Source organism: Trichosurus vulpecula, chromosome X (assembly GCF_011100635.1).
Source record: "Trichosurus vulpecula isolate mTriVul1 chromosome X, mTriVul1.pri, whole genome shotgun sequence".
In the NCBI taxonomy this organism is placed as follows: domain Eukaryota; kingdom Metazoa; phylum Chordata; class Mammalia; order Diprotodontia; family Phalangeridae; genus Trichosurus; species Trichosurus vulpecula.
The window spans coordinates 51,436,551-51,454,285 of NC_050582.1; the positions used below are offsets into that span (position 1 = coordinate 51,436,551).

General features: G+C 31.0%; 1 pseudogene; it reads left to right on the forward strand.

The window, feature by feature from the left end:
* The first annotated feature begins 12,667 nt into the window (after nt 1–12,667).
* On the forward strand, nt 12,668–13,361 carry LOC118832923 (annotated as a pseudogene).
* The last annotated feature ends 4,374 nt before the right edge of the window (nt 13,362–17,735 follow it).

Consider the following 17,735-nt stretch of genomic DNA (forward strand, 5'->3'; position numbering starts at 1 on the left):
TGCAACTTCTATATTCATGACTTTTTTTTACACTATCAAGCACAAGACATATATTTGCTTTTTCTACCTTGTGACTGAACTTTATTAACTTCTCTGTGCCATGGCATATCTTCTGTTTTTATAAATATATCATCTGGTGCTATATACATATATATATACACACACATATACATATGTATATATGTGTATATATATATATATATTTGTGTATATATATACACATATACATATGTATATACTAATGTTCCTATTTATAAGATAACAGAAAGTTTTCCATGCTAACTTCAATGGCTTTTTCAATTCTATACATTTCTCCAGTTTATCTTTCTTTTAGATTGGTCCATCTTTGAGAAATGAACATTTAAAGTGTCCTGCAATTATTATGTTGCTATCTCTGTGTGTGTATATGCATGTATATCTATAAATGTGCATGTGTACATAAACATACGTACATCTTTGTGTATACATATATGCATATATATGTACGTATATTTGTTTTATATATTATAGATTTCTTTTGAGATATATGTACGCATATATAAAAGTAGCATCATTTCAAAGGGTAAAACACAAAAAGTTTTCCTAATACATAAAGGAATAAAGTACGGATGCATTCCGCCTTCCCACTCCCAATTTCCGGTCTTTCTTTGACATAGTTTGGGAAATTCTAGTGCTAGTAATAAGACAAAAGAAAGAAATTAAGGACTTAAACATGTGCAAGAAGGAGATAAGATTATACCTAGGTTAGGGACAATATGGAAATGAATGTAGAATGCGAAATTCAAAGTGGACTGGAAAAAGATGATTATATATACTTTATGTAAATAATATATATTTTTAATATACATATACATATAAATGTTCTTTATTGTATTCAAAAAATAGCTCTTCCTAGGTTTTGTAAGGTTTTTATCACAAATGAGCATTGAACTTTTTCAAAGGCTTTTTCTGTGTCTTGTCAAATAATCATGTGATTTTGAACTGGTATTTTTGGGTTTTTTAAACTATAAATATGTTAAATATGTAATAATAATATAATTAATAATAAACATGTTAAATGTTTTTCCTAATGATTAGTAATCCTTTAAAAATTCCTAATGTTTAGTCATTCTTTAAAATTTTGCTATTATTTACCATAAATCCATCTGTACAAGAGTGGTTTTTTTGTTTTTTTAAAACTTGCTCAATATTTTCTGGCATCAGATGGTTTAAGATCTTATTTTCATGTTTTATTGTTATTGCTACATTAAATTTTTGTAACAAAGCCTCCATTTCTTTTGAATTCTCAGTTGTACTGCTAGGTAATTATATATACTCAGCTCTGACAATGGTCTCTATATCTGTTATGATTTTGCCTTGTTCATGTTTCATTTTCACCATCTCATTTCCCTCCTTTGTTTTTTAGATTAGATTAGCCAAACAGGTTTCAATTATGCATGTCTTTTCAAAGAATCTTTATAGCTTTGTCCTTTCTATCATGTTTTAGTTTTTATATTTTATCTATTTCTCCTCTGATATTCAAGATTCCCTCTTTTGTTTTCATTTTAGTTTGTTAATTTTCTTGTTATTAAATGGCTGAGTCAGTTTATTATTCCTTTTTTAATTTTTTAAATATATTTTTTCAGACATTATTTTTCCTTTCTATGAGGACTTTTAACTACATCCCAGAAATTGTGGGTTGTTTTCTCATCATTATTGTCCGCTTTCATATGGTTATGATTGAATTTACGATTGCATTAATAATTCATCAATTAGGCCTGTATCTTTTTTATGTAGCTTGTCACATATAATCATGCATTTTACAAGTGTTTTTTTACATATGATTAATTATGCTAGATTTTTTCCCTAATGTTAAATCTTTCTTGTATACCTCTTATAAATCCAACTCTGTCATTTCTTGAATATTTATCTGTACACCAGAGATATCAATCACATGGTTGTGGCCTGCAGCACTGTACCACCTGAACTAGACTAGAATGTAATTGGGAAACATTTTTAAAAATAAATATAAATGCAATAGAATATAGACAATGGGAATATATGGTTTTCCACATCAGCATGTGGCCTGTTGGAATCCTTATGTTTGGTTTAACCTTCTTGTTTTTATTTGAGTTTTAAAACAGTATTGTAGACTTTTTGTTGGGCTCTTAATTTTTTTAACTTAATATTCATTAGCTATTTAGTCTATAGTTCTTTGTTCTATTCTTCCTTGTTTTTTTAATCAGTCTTTATCATGTAAAAATGATTTTGGTAGACTGTCTTCTATCACAATTTTTTTTCTTTTTTTTTTTTTTTTGCAGGGGGGAAGGCAGGGCAATTGGGGTTAAGTGACTTGCCCAAGGTCACACAGCTAGTAAGTGTGTCAAGTGTCTGAGGCCGGATTTGAACTCAGGTACTCCTGACTCCAGGGCCGGTGCTCTACTCACTGCGCCACCTAGCTGCCCCCTATCACAATTTTTAAAATAATTTCTGCAGTGTGCCAAGTGATTGTTTTTAAGTTTCACGGTATTTATCCATAAATCCATCAGGACCAGAGTTTTCTTTCTTTGGTAGTTCCTTTAAAGTTCATTCAATTTCATTTTCAAATATTAGATTATGTAAGACCTTGATTTCATGTCCTATAAATTTTCCAATTTATTTTTTGGTAGATAAGCTTCCATTTCTTTTACATTCTGAGTTGTGCTAGCATGTAATTGTATAAACTAAGCTATGATACTTCTTTCTATTTTTCCTGCTATGATTTTATCTTGTTATTTTCTGTTACCAATTTTATTTCCCTACCTCCTTTTATAAAAATCAGATTAAAGAAAAGATTTTTTAATTGTGCCCATTTTTTTCAAAGAACTATTCATTATGTTTGTGAATTCTATCATAATTTCTGTATTTTATCTATTTCTCTTCAGCTTTTTAAGATTTAAGATTTCCTCTCATGCTTATTTTGGATTTCTTTGTTGCTCATTCAGTATAATAATCCTCTCCTTTTATTTTACTAATGTACATTTTCAGAGATACTTTTCCTCTAAGGGCTGCTTTAGTTGCATCTCAGAAATTTGGGGCTGTTTGCTCATTATTGTCATCCTCTTTCACATCAATTTTCTCTCTTTAGTAAGTTAACTCACTCATTATTCATATCATGATAAATTCTCCTTTGAGTGTGCATCTTTTGCTTGCCTCTCCTATATTAATGACTATTTTTGTTGTGATTTTCACCTGTAATGTATGTGTTTACAATTTTTGCTTTATAAACATTTCCTAGTGTCTTCTATTTTTATAATACTGAAAAACATACATAGTCTTTAATGTGTCCATTCAGAAGATACCAGAAGTCTTTCAGCTCCAACATCAATGTGTTGTTCCATTTTATATTTTCCTTCTCAGTTATCTTTTAACATTTGTGCATCTTTGACAGATGTACATTAAAGCATCCTAAACCTATTGTATGGCTCTTTTTTTAATCCTGCTAACATTTCCTTTTTTAATTTAGATGCAACTATTGATACTGGTTCACTGAACACGTTTCCATTAAGCAAGCATGAAGTAGTTTCTGTGTTTCTCTTGATATTGTGAGTTGTAATTTTTTTATACCATGGCTACAATTTGTCCCTTTTTCGTATAACTCGTGTTCGATAGTATGTTTCAATCAAGTCTCTCATTTTTCATTCTGTATGAGTATTAATTGATGGGTTTCTTGTACACAGCAGATTGTTAGGCTTGAGATTCTTATTCATTCTTCCTTTTTCTTTTTGTGGTATTACTTAATCCACACATTTGGATTTTTCTTCATTATGTATTTGGGTTTCCTCCATTTTAAAAAATTTCTTCTCTTCCTCTATTAACTCAGCATTTTATGCCTTCGAATAGTTTGTTAATAATATCTTAATACTCATCAACCCCTCTGAACTATTTGCCCTATCCCAAAGTCTTTGAATTTGCATTATCTTTCTGTGGGGCAAGTAGGTGGCACAATGGATAATGTCCTGGGCTTGGAGTCAAGAAGAACTGAGGTTGGGGCAGCCAGGTGGTACAGTGAGTAGAGCACTGTCCCTGGAGTCAGGAGAACCTGAGTTCAAATCCGGCCTCAGACACTTGACACACTTACTAGCTGTGTGACCTTGGGCAAGTCACTTAACCCCAATTGCCCTGCCTTCCCCTCCAAAAAAAAAAAAGAACTGAGGTCAAATCTGGCTTTAGACATTTATTTGTGTGACCCTGGGCAAGTCACATAATCTCTGTTTGCCTCAGTTTCCTCATCTGCAAAATGGAGATGGTTGCTGTCAGGATCAAATGAGATAATATTTATAAAGTGCTTGGCACAGTGCCTAGCACGTAGTAAACACTATGTAAATGGCAATTATTATTATGGTTGTTGTTGTTGTCTATCCAGCATCTATTTCTGTCCATTCTCATTCCTAATCCAGTGAGTAAATATAAATCTTTCCTGTCCCCTCCCTCTGATCTCTCCTTTTTTTATCATTTTCTTTCACTGCTTTCTTTTCCAAAAAATTCTCCTTGACTCTGTCCCTCATTATTTGTCTTAATTCTAGTCTGTTCTGAGTTGTGAACTCTAAGTAAACAAGGCTTTTGATTAGCGTTTCTCCTCTTTATCCATGTTTGTGCCTTTGATTTCTTTATTTTGGTTTATCTCTAGCACTAGCACTTTTGGAACTATTATGCCAAATAACAATGGGGAAGGGGAGCATCCTTGCTTTATTCCTGTGTCTATTAGAATCCTCCCATTGTTTTACCATTGGAAACAAGGATACCTTTTATCCAAAGATATATACTCTTTATCATATTAAAAACTGGTCCTCTTTCCTATGTTTTACAGGATTTTCAGCACAAACAATTGCTGTATTTTGTTAAAGCCTTTTTTATGTAACTTGTCACATAATCATCTGAATTAGGGGTGGTTGGTGTTTTTGTTTGCTAATATGATTATGTTTATTGTTTTTCATAATATTCACTTATTCTTGTTTCCATCATATAAAATCATCTTGGTCATAAGGAATAATTTATTGGCTATATTACAACATGTAGTCTTTTGTAAAAATCTTATTTAATTATTTTGACTCAATATAAATTAGTAATGTAGTCTATACTTTTTTGCTTTAGTCTTCTCAAATATGTTTGTTGTTAATCTGGAATCCTATTGTGTAAAAGGATTTGGGTAGACATTCTTTCTCAATTTTTTGGGATTATTTGTATAACATTACTAATTATTATTTTAAAATGTAATAGCATTTGCCCATAAATCTGTCCACACCAGAGTTTCTTTCATAAATCCTTTGAAGCTTATTGAGTTTCAGTTTCAGGTTCTAGCACTAGATTGTATAAAATTTTAATTTCATGTCCTATTTGTTTTGCTACTTTATATTTTGGGAGACAAGCCTCCAACTCTTTTTGTTTTATATTTTAGGTATTTGACTACTGATTTGCACAATTCCTCTTGTGTTGATTGTGGGTTGTTTCTTTGTTGATATTTTTGTTATTAAATTTGTCAGTTTAGTACATTGTTCCTGTATTTTATTAATATATGTTTTCAGAGATAAGACTTTGGTTCTGAGGACTGCTTTAGCTGCATTCCTGAAACTGGGATGATTTTCTATCATTAATACACTTTTTATATAAATGTCAGTTTGTTTCTCTGATTTGTTCTTAGATCAATTCATTTTTTCAGGATCTCATGATTAATCTTCCACTTGAGCCTATATCTTTTGCTTGTAACTCTTATATTAATGACCATTTAAAAAACTTATCAAATAAAACATATATTTATTCTTTCTACTTTGTAGCATTCATTTATAACTGTGCCCTGGCAGATCTTTTTTTTTGTAAACCTATCATCCGGTGCTAAAAACCATATACAATATTTAATGTTCCCATTCGTAAGATTCCAGAAGCCTTTCAGCTCTAAAATAGGTGTGTGTTTTTCAGTTCTATATTTTCTTTCCTGCTTATCTTTACTTTAGATTTGTCCATTTCATTTGAGATTGACATTTGAGAGCTGAATATTAAAGTGTTACATAATTACTGTGTTGCTATATTTGTGTTCTTTTAATTCAGTTAACTTTTCCCTTTTGAATTTAGACATAATGCTTTGTTGTGCATAAATGTTTAGTTTTGGTATTTCTTCATTCACTTGGTTCCTTTAAGTGGAAAGTAGTTTCTGTTTTTCTGTTTGTTGATTCAATGAAACTTTTTTTCTGATAACATGGCTGCTACATTTTCTTTTTTCTTTTTTTTATAACTTATTTTGTAGGCAATTTTGACCTAGCCTTTCATTTTCATTCTGTATGACTGTTTTAGATGTTTGGTTGTTTTTTAATACAGAATATAGTTGGGTAATGGTTCTTTCCATTTACTCTCCCTTTCATTTTGCCGTATTATTTAATCCATTCATATTTAATTTTGGATCATTATATTTGTTTTCTTCCATTTAGATTTTTGCTTTTGAGTTTTATCTGCTTCCTCTGTTAAGTCAGTACTTTCTACTTGCAAATACTTTTGCTTCCAATGCCGCGATGCTGGTCTACCCCAAAGGCTCTGTCCTGAATACCTGCTCGGATTTGTCTGCCTATCCCAAATTCTCTTGAGCTTACTTATATTTTTGTCCTATCAATTTCTCTCTCCATCTGTCTGTCTCTATTTCTCCCCTATTTCTGTTCATTCTCTTTCCCTGTCCATAAAGTAAATATTTCATAGACTTTCCCCTCCTTTCCCCTGCATCCCCACTTTTTTGTTTCCCTGTTCTCCTTTCTAAGAAGTTTTCCTTCACTTTTTCTCTTCATTATTTAACTTTGTCAACTCCATTTGGAATTTGGTATTGTAAGTTAATGACCATGTTGTCACTAAATAGTGTGACTTTATTTCCTCTTTCTGTATGTTTATGTCTTCAATTTCTTTCTTTTGTCTTATTGCTAGTACTAGAATTTTCCAAATTATGTCAAAGAAGAGTGGGAAATTAGAGGTAGAATCCTTACTTTATTCCTCTATTCAGAATGTTTCTAGTGTTTTACTATTTGAAATGATGCTTTTTGTTTTGAGATATCAAAACAAATATATATACATATATAACACATATAATATATAAATATGTATTACATATATTTATGTGCACATGTACATTATATATGTATATTCTATAAGATTTTTTTAAGTTCCTCTTCAATATTTTATAGGATTTTCAGCACAAATGAGGGTTGGAGTTGTTTTTTTTTTTTGGAGGTGGGAGGCAAGACAATTGGGGTTAAGTGGGTTGTAGTTTTTCAAAGGCTCTTTCATTAAATAATCTTATAATTTGGAGCTGGTATTTTGGGTTGTTGGATTTTTTCACATAAACATGTTAAATATTTTTCCTAATGTTCAGACATCCTTCTACCCTCGCATAAATCTTATTTTTTAAAGTGAATAATTTATTGGATGCCCTTTTTGCTATATTATTTAAATTTTTATATCAACTTTTTTTAGAAATATAATCTTATCAGTACAGTCCATCATTGTTGATTTTGCTTTATTCTTGCCTATTTGGGAGGGGGAGCCATATCTTGTAAAAGGATTTTGTAGACTTGATCTGTTCTCATCTCTTCAGAATAATTTTTGTAATATGTTTATTTGTTCTTTCAAACTTTGATGTATTTACCCATAAATCCATTTGTTTCAGAATTATTTTGTAGTTCTTATTCTCTGACATTAATCTAAGACCTTGTTTTCTTGTTATGTTAATATTGCTTTTTTTATTTTTGTTGCAAAGCCTTTTATTTTGAATTCTCTGTTGTGCTGGCATGTAATTGTGTATATTTGGTTATAACAATGCTCTGCTGCTCTTTTGTGGTTTGGCCTCATTCATTTTTCATTTTGCCCATTTGGTTTTGTCTTTGTGATTAATTTTAAGGGGTTTCAGTTATGTACACTTTTCAATTGAACTGTGTCTTTACTTGGCAGTCTGTCAACTTTCTTTATATATTTTATCTATTTCTTTTCTACTATCCAAAATTCCCTCTTTTGTCCTTATTTTAATTTCTTGATTTTCCAGCCAGCTCAGTTCATTAGTTCTATTTTTTATTTTATTAATATATGCTTTCAGAGATAGAATATTTTTCTCCCTGAGGATGGATTTAGCTATATCACAGAAATTTTGGCTTGTTATCATCATTATTGTCCTTCTTCACATAATTATTTTTTCTATGATTTGCTCTTTAGCTCACTTAATCAGGATAGCATTAATAATTCATTACTTAGGCCTGTGTCATTTTTATGTATTGTGTCACATAATTATGTGTTTTAGAGGGTTTTTGTTTTTTTTAAATGTAATGAATTATGCTAAATGTTTTTTCTAATGTTAAATCAACCTTGTATTATTCGTATAAATCCAACTTTGGTGTAGTGAATAATTTCTTGAATATATTACTGTAGAACAGAGGTGTTAGACATGGTTGTGTCCTGCAAGACCATGGAACCTGAACCAGAAGAAAAAGTGAATAGGAAATATTTAACAAAATAAATAAAAATACAATAGATTCTAGATAATGTGACTATGTGGTATTCTAAGTCAACATGGGCCTTTCAGGGATCCTTAGGTATCTCATTTTAAAAAATTGACTTAAATACTAAAACTTAAATACACAATAAAGAAAAGGAAAAAATTATAAATTTAAAATATTGAAACTTAAATACAAAATAAGAAAAGGAAAAAAAAAGTCATGTGCACAGCAGAATGTAAAAGAGGATTCAAAATATATAACAATAAATTTCCTTTTCAAGAAAGCCTATATAATAAATGCTACATGTGTTGAAAACTGTTCTTCTTTTCTTTTCTTCCTTGTAAGTTTTCTTTTGTTTTCTTCTGTGCACTTTTTACTTTGCTACATGTGTTGAAAACTGTTCTTCTTTTCTTTTCTTCCTTGTAAGTTTTCTTTTGTTTTCTTCTGTGCACTTTTTACTTTGTTCTCCCCCTCCCCTTCCTTCCCCCCTCCCAGAAGGCTACAATTAAGCACGGATATATTTATATAGAGATATGTACATAGATATAGATATAGATATATATACACACATATATAGACATATACCTTCCCTAACAAATTCTACTCCTGATCTTTGTTTTTTGCGTTTGTGTGTATGACTATCTCATTTTTAAAAGTAATTTCTGTAGTGTGGTAAATGATTCTTTCAAAATTTCAGGGAATTCACCCATAAATCCATCAGTAGTAGAGGTTTCTTTATTTTGTAGTTCTTTTAAAGCTCATTCAATTTTATTTCCTGACAGTAGGTTGTATAAGATCTTGATTTCATGTCCTGTTCATTTTGCTATTCTATATTTCAGTAGATAAATGTCTATTTACTTTAAATTCTCAGTTGTGTTAGTATATAATTGTATGTACTAAGCTATGATAATACTATTTATCCTCTGCTAAAAATTTTGCCTTGTGATTTTTTTTATTTTTCCAATTTGATTCCCCTACTTTCTTTTTTTAAAAATCAGATTAGCTATCTTCTCAAAGAAATCTTGGTAGTGTTTATGAATTCTCTCATCTTTTGTTTTTGTATTTTATCTATTTCTCTTCTATTTTTCAAGATTTCCTCTGATACTTATTTTGAACGTTTCTTTTTTGACTTTGTTTAAAAATTGCCTGTTCAGTTCATTTATCCTATCTAATTTTATTAATGTGTTTTCAGTGATGATTTTTCTTCTGATGACTACTTTAGTTGCATCCCAAAAATTTGAGGTTGTTTGCTTATTATTATCATGCTTTTTCACATTAATTTTCTCTCTTTGGTAATTTTTTAACCCATTCATTATGTATGATGTCATTATTAATTCTTCATTGAGTCTGAATTTTTTATTTTATTGTTTCCTCCCCTATATCAATGACTATTTTTGTTGTATTTTCATCAGTAATGAATATGTTTACAATTTCTGCTTGTATCATTTCCTTATGGGGCAACTAGGTGGTGCATTGAATATAATGCTGGGCTTGGAGTCAATAAGGACTGAGTTCAAATTAGCCCTCAGATACTCACTAGTAGTGTGACCCTGGGCAAGTCACTTAACCGTGTTTACCTCAGTTTCCTCATCTGTAAAGAAATGGCAAATCCCTTCAGTATCTTTGCTGAGAAAACCCCAAATGGGATCATGAAAAGTCAGACACAACTGAACAACATTTCCTTGTAACTTCTTTGTGGCATATTATTTCTAATGTTTCCATTCAGAAGCTTACAGATGTCCTTCAGCGCTAATGTCAATGTTTTGCTCCTCTTTATATTTGCTTTCTCATTTTGTTTATGCATTTGTCCATCTTTAAGAGATGGACATTAAAGTGTCTTTTAATTGTAACTTATGTCTTTAATTTGTTTCTTTTTGTTTTCTTATTGCTAATGCTAGCATTTCTAGAAATATTGTCTCAAATAACTGTGGAAAATGAGAGAACCATCCTTGCTTTCTTTGTGAGTTTATTAACAATTCTTCTAATGTTTTACCATTGGATATGATGCTACTTTTTGGTTGGAAATACATATTCTATCAGAATAATAATGGCCTTCTCTTTTTATTCTTTGTAGAATTTTCAACATGAATGTGTGTCATATTTTTTTCAAAAGCTTTTTTGTACTTTGGTGATACAATAATGAGGCTTGATGATTGTTGTTTAAACATATGTTGAATTATGCCAAGTTTTTCCCTAATGTTGAAATCATCATTATATCCCTAAGCAAAGTATGACTTGGTCATGGTGACTAATTTATCGCATGAATTGCTATATTCTGTTTGCTATGATTTTAATTATTTTGAATATTTAATATTCAATAGTAATGTAGTTTATAGTTCTTCTTTACTTTATTCTGTCCCTGAACTGTGATAAAAATGATTTTGGTAGATTTTTTTGCCTTCTCAACTTTTTAGAATATTTTTCTGTAGTATGATTAGTTGTTCTATGCAAGTTTGATAATATTCACTCATAAATCCTTCGGACCAGATGCTTCTTTCTTTCATAATTTCTTTAAATCTCATTCAATTTCATTTTCTGACATTAGATTGTGTAAGATCTTGATTTTATGTCCTATTCATTTCATTACTTTATATTTTGATAGATAAGCCTCCGTTTCTTTTAAATTCTCAGTTGTGCTAGCAGTTAATTGTGTGTACATTAGGTTATGAAAAGTCTTAGCTCTGTTGTTGGGATTTTGCCTTGATCATTTTTTTATAATCTGACGATTTTATTTCCTTGCCTCCTCTTTCTGATGAGGTTACTTGAAAGTTTTTCAATTTCAACCATCTTTTAAAAGAATTATTTTATTTTGCATGTCAATGCTATAGTCTTTCTGTTTTATATTTTAGCTATTTTACTTCTTATTTTCATAATTTCCTCGTGTTTGACTTTGTTCCTTTGTTGATTTGTTGTTTAATTTGTCAGTTCAGTTCATTCTTCATTTCTTTATTTTATTAATGTATTTTTCAGAGATAAGATATTTGTTCTGAGGACCTCTTTATCTGCATCCCATCCATTTGAAATGATTTTTATCATCATTATAATTTTTCACATAATTATGAGTTTCTATGATTTGTTCTTTGATCAACTCATTTTTTTTAATCTGCCGTAGTTAATCCTCCATTTGGGCATATAACTTTCGCTTGCATCTCCCATGTTAATGGCCATTTTTAATGTTATCAATTGTAATATATGTCTTTGTACTTTCTACTTTTGTGCCATGGTATACCTTCCATTTTTGTAAACCTATCATCTTTCACTAAAAAAAAATAATCATTAATGTTTCCATTCATAAGATGACAGAAACCTTTCAGCTCTAACATTTGTATTAGTTTTTTTTCAGTTCTATATCTTGCTTCTTGTTTATCAATGAGAGATGAACATCAAAGTGTCCTGCAATTATTTTGTTGCTATATATGTCTTCTCGAAATTTGGTTACCTTTAGAATTTAGAAATTATACTGCTTTCTGCATTTATGTTTAGTATTGATATTTGTTCACTGACTTTGGTTTATTTAAATCAAAAGTAGTTTCTGTGTTTATCTCTTATGAATCTTTAATTTTGTTTGTCTGATACCATAGTTTTGACTACTCCTTTCTCTCTCTTTTTTTGTATTATTTATTTTGAAGCCAGTTTTGACCTGCTCTCTCATTTTTGTTCTGTATCTTTTTTTTAGATTTGTTTTTTGTATACAGCATATTGTTAGGTTTAGTTATTGTCCATTTACGCTTTCTTTCATTTTGCTACAGTATTTCATCCATTCATATTTAAATTTTTGATCTTTAGCCCTAGGTTTTCTTTCATTGATTTTTTTTGCATTGGGTTTTATCTGTTTCCACTATTAAGTCAATATTTCTACTGAAAAATAGCTTCACTCTACTGTGCACAACTTTTGACCCAGGAATACTAGGTCTATATCCCAAAGAGATCAAAGGAAAAGGAAAAGGACCTATATGTATAAAAATAATTATGGCAGCTCTTTTTGTGGTGGCAAAGATTAGAAATTAAGGGGATGCCCATCAATTGGGGAATGGTTAAACAAGTTATGGTATATGAATGTGATGGAATATTATTGTGCAGTAAGATTTGATGTAAGTGTCCTGTGGAGAAGAGCCGGAGTAAGTGCATCCGTCGTTCCATCCATTTGACCAGGTTCTCACATTGAGACTTCCTCCGAAGCTGAAGGGATGGCATTTGTGAAGAGTGGTTGGCTGCTGCAACAAAGCACGATTTTGAAGCGGTGGGGAAAAAAAACAACTGGTTTGATCTGTGGTCAGATAGCCACCTAATCTATTATGATGACCAGACTAGGCAGAATGTAGAAGATAAGATTCACATGCTGGTGGACTGAATCAACATCCGAATGGGAAAAGAATGCCAAGATTTTCATCCTCCGGAGGGTAAGCCAAAAGACCGCATGCTGCAAATTGCTTGCCGAGATGGAAAAACTATCAATCTTTGTGCAGAAAGTGAAGATGATTGCTTGGCCTGGAAACTTGCACTCCAGGATGCCAGGACAAATACAGCTTACATTGGCTCAGAAGTCGTGTATGATGAGACTGCTGTTGCTTCATCTCCTCCTCCTTATACAGCTTATGCTACACCATCTCCTGAGGTATTTGACTATGGTCAATAGCATGGCGCATACCCTCCAGGAACTCAAATTATCTATGCTGTTAATGGGCAGGCTTATGCAATACCATACCAGTATCCACATCCAGGACCTTATGGACAGGAACCTGCCAACCATGTCATCATCAGGGATCATTACCGGGGCAACGATGGAGACCTGGCTCTGGGCAGTCACTGGCATGGCCTCGGGATCTTTGTTCTGGGTCTTCTAAGTTTCTCTACATCTTTGTATTTGTAGCTTCCAAAACCTTTATTTATTTTCTCTGTGAGATAATAATATATTTTGCAAGGTATTACTGTTTTACTGTAAAGATTTTTAATGACAGTTACAATAGTACTTTTAAAATAGTGACATCTTAATTATAATGAGTCAGTATAAATTTCACAAGGCACGATTGTAAGTGTGCTGTTCAGTTGAAATATGAATTAAAAGGATACGTGATCATTTCAAAAAAAGAAAGAAATGATGAGCAGGATGCTTTCAGAAAGGCCTGTGAAGATTTATATGAACTGATGCAAAGTGAAGTGAGGAGAACCAGAATAATACATGCTGAGAGCAATATTGTATGATGATCAATTGTGAATGACTTAATTATTCTCAGCAATGCAATAATCCAAATGAGATCCAAATGACTCATCATGAAAAATGTTATTCACCTCCAGAGAGAGAAATGATGAACTCTGAGTGCAAATTGAAGTATAATTTTTTCACTTTATTTTTTGTTTGGTTTGTTGGTTTGGGTTTTTTTGCTACATGGCTAATATGGAAATGTTTTACATGGTTTCACCCATATAATTAATATTATACTGCTTTCCCTTCTCAATATGTGGGGCAATGTTGTCATGAAATAGGTATAATTTTGTCCTCTCCTTATACATATTTAGGTCTTTAATTTTTTTCTTTTGTCTTATTGCTAGCACTAGCATTTCCAGAACTATATTAAAGAAGAATAGGAAATTAGGGGTGGGAAAAAGAGGAATGCATCCTTGCTTTGTTCTTGTATGTATTAGGAATAATTCTAGTGTTCTGCCATTTGAAATAATGCTATCTTTTATGCACTTAAACACACACAGACACTTTATCAGATTCAAAATATGGCCTGTCTTTTCTGTGTTTTGTAGGGTTTTCAGCCCAAATGAGCACTGTACTTTTTCAAAGCCTTTTTCTGTATCTTATCAAGTAATTGGGTCATTTGTAATTAATTATGTTAAATGTTTTTCCTCCTCTTCAGTCACCCTTGTATCCTTCATATAAATCCAAATTGATCACAGTGAATAATTTGTTGGATATAATGATATAGTCACTGTTATGACATTATTTCAATTTTATATCAGTATTTACAAGTAATACAGTCTATTACTGTAATTCTTTGTTTTACTCTTCCCTAGGTTTTTTTTTTCAGGATTCTATCTCATGCAAGAATTTTGTAGACTTTTTCTTTTCTCATTTTTTCAAATAATGTTTGTAATATGTTTACTTGTTCTTTCAAAGTCTGATGGTATTTGCCCATAAATCCATCTGTACCAGGATTTTTTTCATAATTCCTTTAAAGCTCCTTCAGGTTCATTTTCTAACATTCTAAGATATTGTTTTCATGTTCTATTAATGCTCCTATTTTATATGTTCATAGCTAAGTCTCCTTTTGAATTCTTGTGCTGGCATGTAATTGTATATACTCGGGACAATGTTTTGTATTTCTCTGTTGTGATTTTGCCCTGTTTATGCTTCATCTTGACCATTTGATTTCCCTCCATTGTTGTTAGGATTACATTTCAATTATGCACATCTTTTCAAAGAATTTTTAGCTTTGTTTTAGGATTCTATCATGATTTTCTTATGTATTTTATCTATTTCTCCTCTGATATTCAAAATTCCCTCTTTTGTCCTTATATTTGTTAATTTTTGTGTTATTGAAAGGCTGGCTCCATTTATTATTCCTTTATTTTTAATTTTGTTGTGTTTTCAAAGATAAGATTTTTTTCTATCTCTGAGGACTGAATTAGATATGCTTCAGAAATTTTGGATTGTTTTCTTTTCATTATTATCCTCTTTCATACAATTATTTTTCTGAGCATTCATTAACCTACTTCAGTATCATATTAATAATTCATCATTTAGGCCTGTATTTTTATGTATTTTGTCATATAATCATGTGTTTTACAGGTGGGTTTTTAATATATGTTAAATGTTTTTAATATTAAATTTTCCTTGTGTTTCTCATATAAATCCAATTTTGTCACAGTAAATAATTTCTTGAATATATGACTGTATACCAGAGGTGTCAAACACACCAATACTGTTTTCAATAAACTTCGAACTAATATTTCTTCATTGACTTTGGTTCCGTTAAGTGGACATTTGCTTCTGTGTTTCTCTCTCTGGATATTATGGATCTTTATTTCTTTATTTTTGTTTGTCTGATACCATGGTTGCAACTCCTGCTTTTTCCTTTTTTTTTTTGCATCACCCATTTTTTTAGCAAATTTTGTTCTAGCCTCTCATTTTTATTCTGTAGGAGTATTTTAAATTTTTTTTATGTATACAATATATTGTCAGGTGTTCTTTTCCATTTACTCTCTCTTTCACTCTGCCACATTATTTCAACCATTCATATTTAAATTTTGATCATTAGTCATGCATTTTCCTTCATTTGTTTTTATATTAAGTTTTATCTGCTTCCTCCATTAAGTGAATACTTTGTACTTGCAATTAGTTTAGCTCTTAATTCTCAGATGGTGGTCTACCCCATAGGCTGTGTCCTATGTTCTGTGTTCTGGGACTTTTTTTACATTTTATATTTATATTTTCTTAAATCTATTTCTCTGTTTCTCCCCCATTGTTGGCCATTCTCTTTCCCTTTCCATACTAAATAGTTCAGGATCTTTCCTGTCCTTTTCCACTCATCCCTAATTTTTGGTCATTTTCTTTCATTGTTCTCCTTTCCAAGAAGTCTTCCTTAATTTTCCCCCTGCATCACTTATCGTTTTCCAGTTCATATTGAATTTTAAATCCTAAGTTAACGACATATTGTCACTAAATAGGTATAATTTTGTCTCCTCCTTGCAGATGTTTAGGTCCTCAATTATTTCTTTTGTCTTATTGCTAGCACTAGCATTTCCAGAATTATATCAGATGAGATTGGAAATTGGGGTGGGGGTAGAGGGTGGGGAATGCATCTTTCCTTTGTTCATGTATGTATTAGGACTTTGTATTTTAACTTTTGAGATAATGCTACCTTTTGTTTTGATGGAGAGATAAATACATATAGATATATTCTTTATCAGATTGAAAAAAATGGTGCTTCTCTTCCTAAGTTGTGTAAGATTTTCAGGATAAATGAGCATTGTGGTTTTTCAAATGCTTTTTCTATTTCTTGTGAAATAATCACTTGATTTAAAGCTGATGCTTTTATTTTTAATATAATTATGTTAAATGATTTTTCCTAATGTTATCATCCTTATATCCCTCCTATGAATCCAATTGAGTCAAATAAGGTTATTGGATATACTGCAGGAGCTTTTTTGCACTGAGATTATTTAAATTTTTATATCAACATTCTTTAGAAATAGAATATAAATAACTTGTCATATATAGAGTATATAATCTAATAAGCTAGTAATATGATTATTCTATTTTTAGCTCCTAAACTTTCTGTTTTCTTCTGTGTGTTTTTAAATGTTATATTGATTCTCTGCTCTTTTTAAACATCTCTATCACTACAAACAATCTCCCTTTCCTATACTTCCCAAATACCAGCCCTACCTTAAAACATATAGTCAGACCAAGCAAATCAACACCTTTTCAGAGTCTCAAAAGTATGGGTCATCTTGCTCTTCTAGTCCAACACATCTTTTCTCAGTGAGCTCTGAGGACAAAACATATTCTCCTCTCATTGCCTCCTCTATCTCTTCTTCCCATCCCCACCCCCATTCTTGGGAATGGGGAATAATATATTTGCAACCACCCCAAGAAAAAAAAACATTCTAAAGATGTTGTATTATTAGAACTACATTGAAGTCAGTTCCTTTCACAGACCTTTCTACTCTAAGCAGGTAAGGTGAAAAAAAATGCAACAAAAACTGAACATAAACAAAAAGCCCTTGAATGCCTTTTACTGGAAATACTCCCAACATAGGAAGACATTTCTCAGCTCCTTGTCTCAGTTCACCACTCCTTGCCCCAATTCCCCCTTTTTGAACAAGTCTTCCCCAGATTCTTGTTTTGCGGGGAGAAGTCTGTCTCATAAAAGGATTTTGTAGATTTTTTTCTCTGTTTTTTTTTAGAAAAAAAATTTGTATTATGATCACTTATTCTCTTCAAAGTTTAAATCCATCTGCAGTAGGATTTCCCCCCTAGTTCCTTTAAAATTTATTTAGTTTCATTTTCCGACATTAAAATCTTATTTTGATTTGATTTTTATTAATGAAATTATTATTTTATTTATTATTAAATTAGTATTTCATTATTAGTAGCATTATTAATGCTACTCTCTTATCTTTTTGTAGCGGAATCTCCATTTCTTTTGAAATGTGTTGTGCTGGTATGTAATTTTGTTTACTAAGATAACAATGTTCTCTATTTCTCTTTTGTGATTTTTGCTCTGTTCATGTTCCATTTTTGAC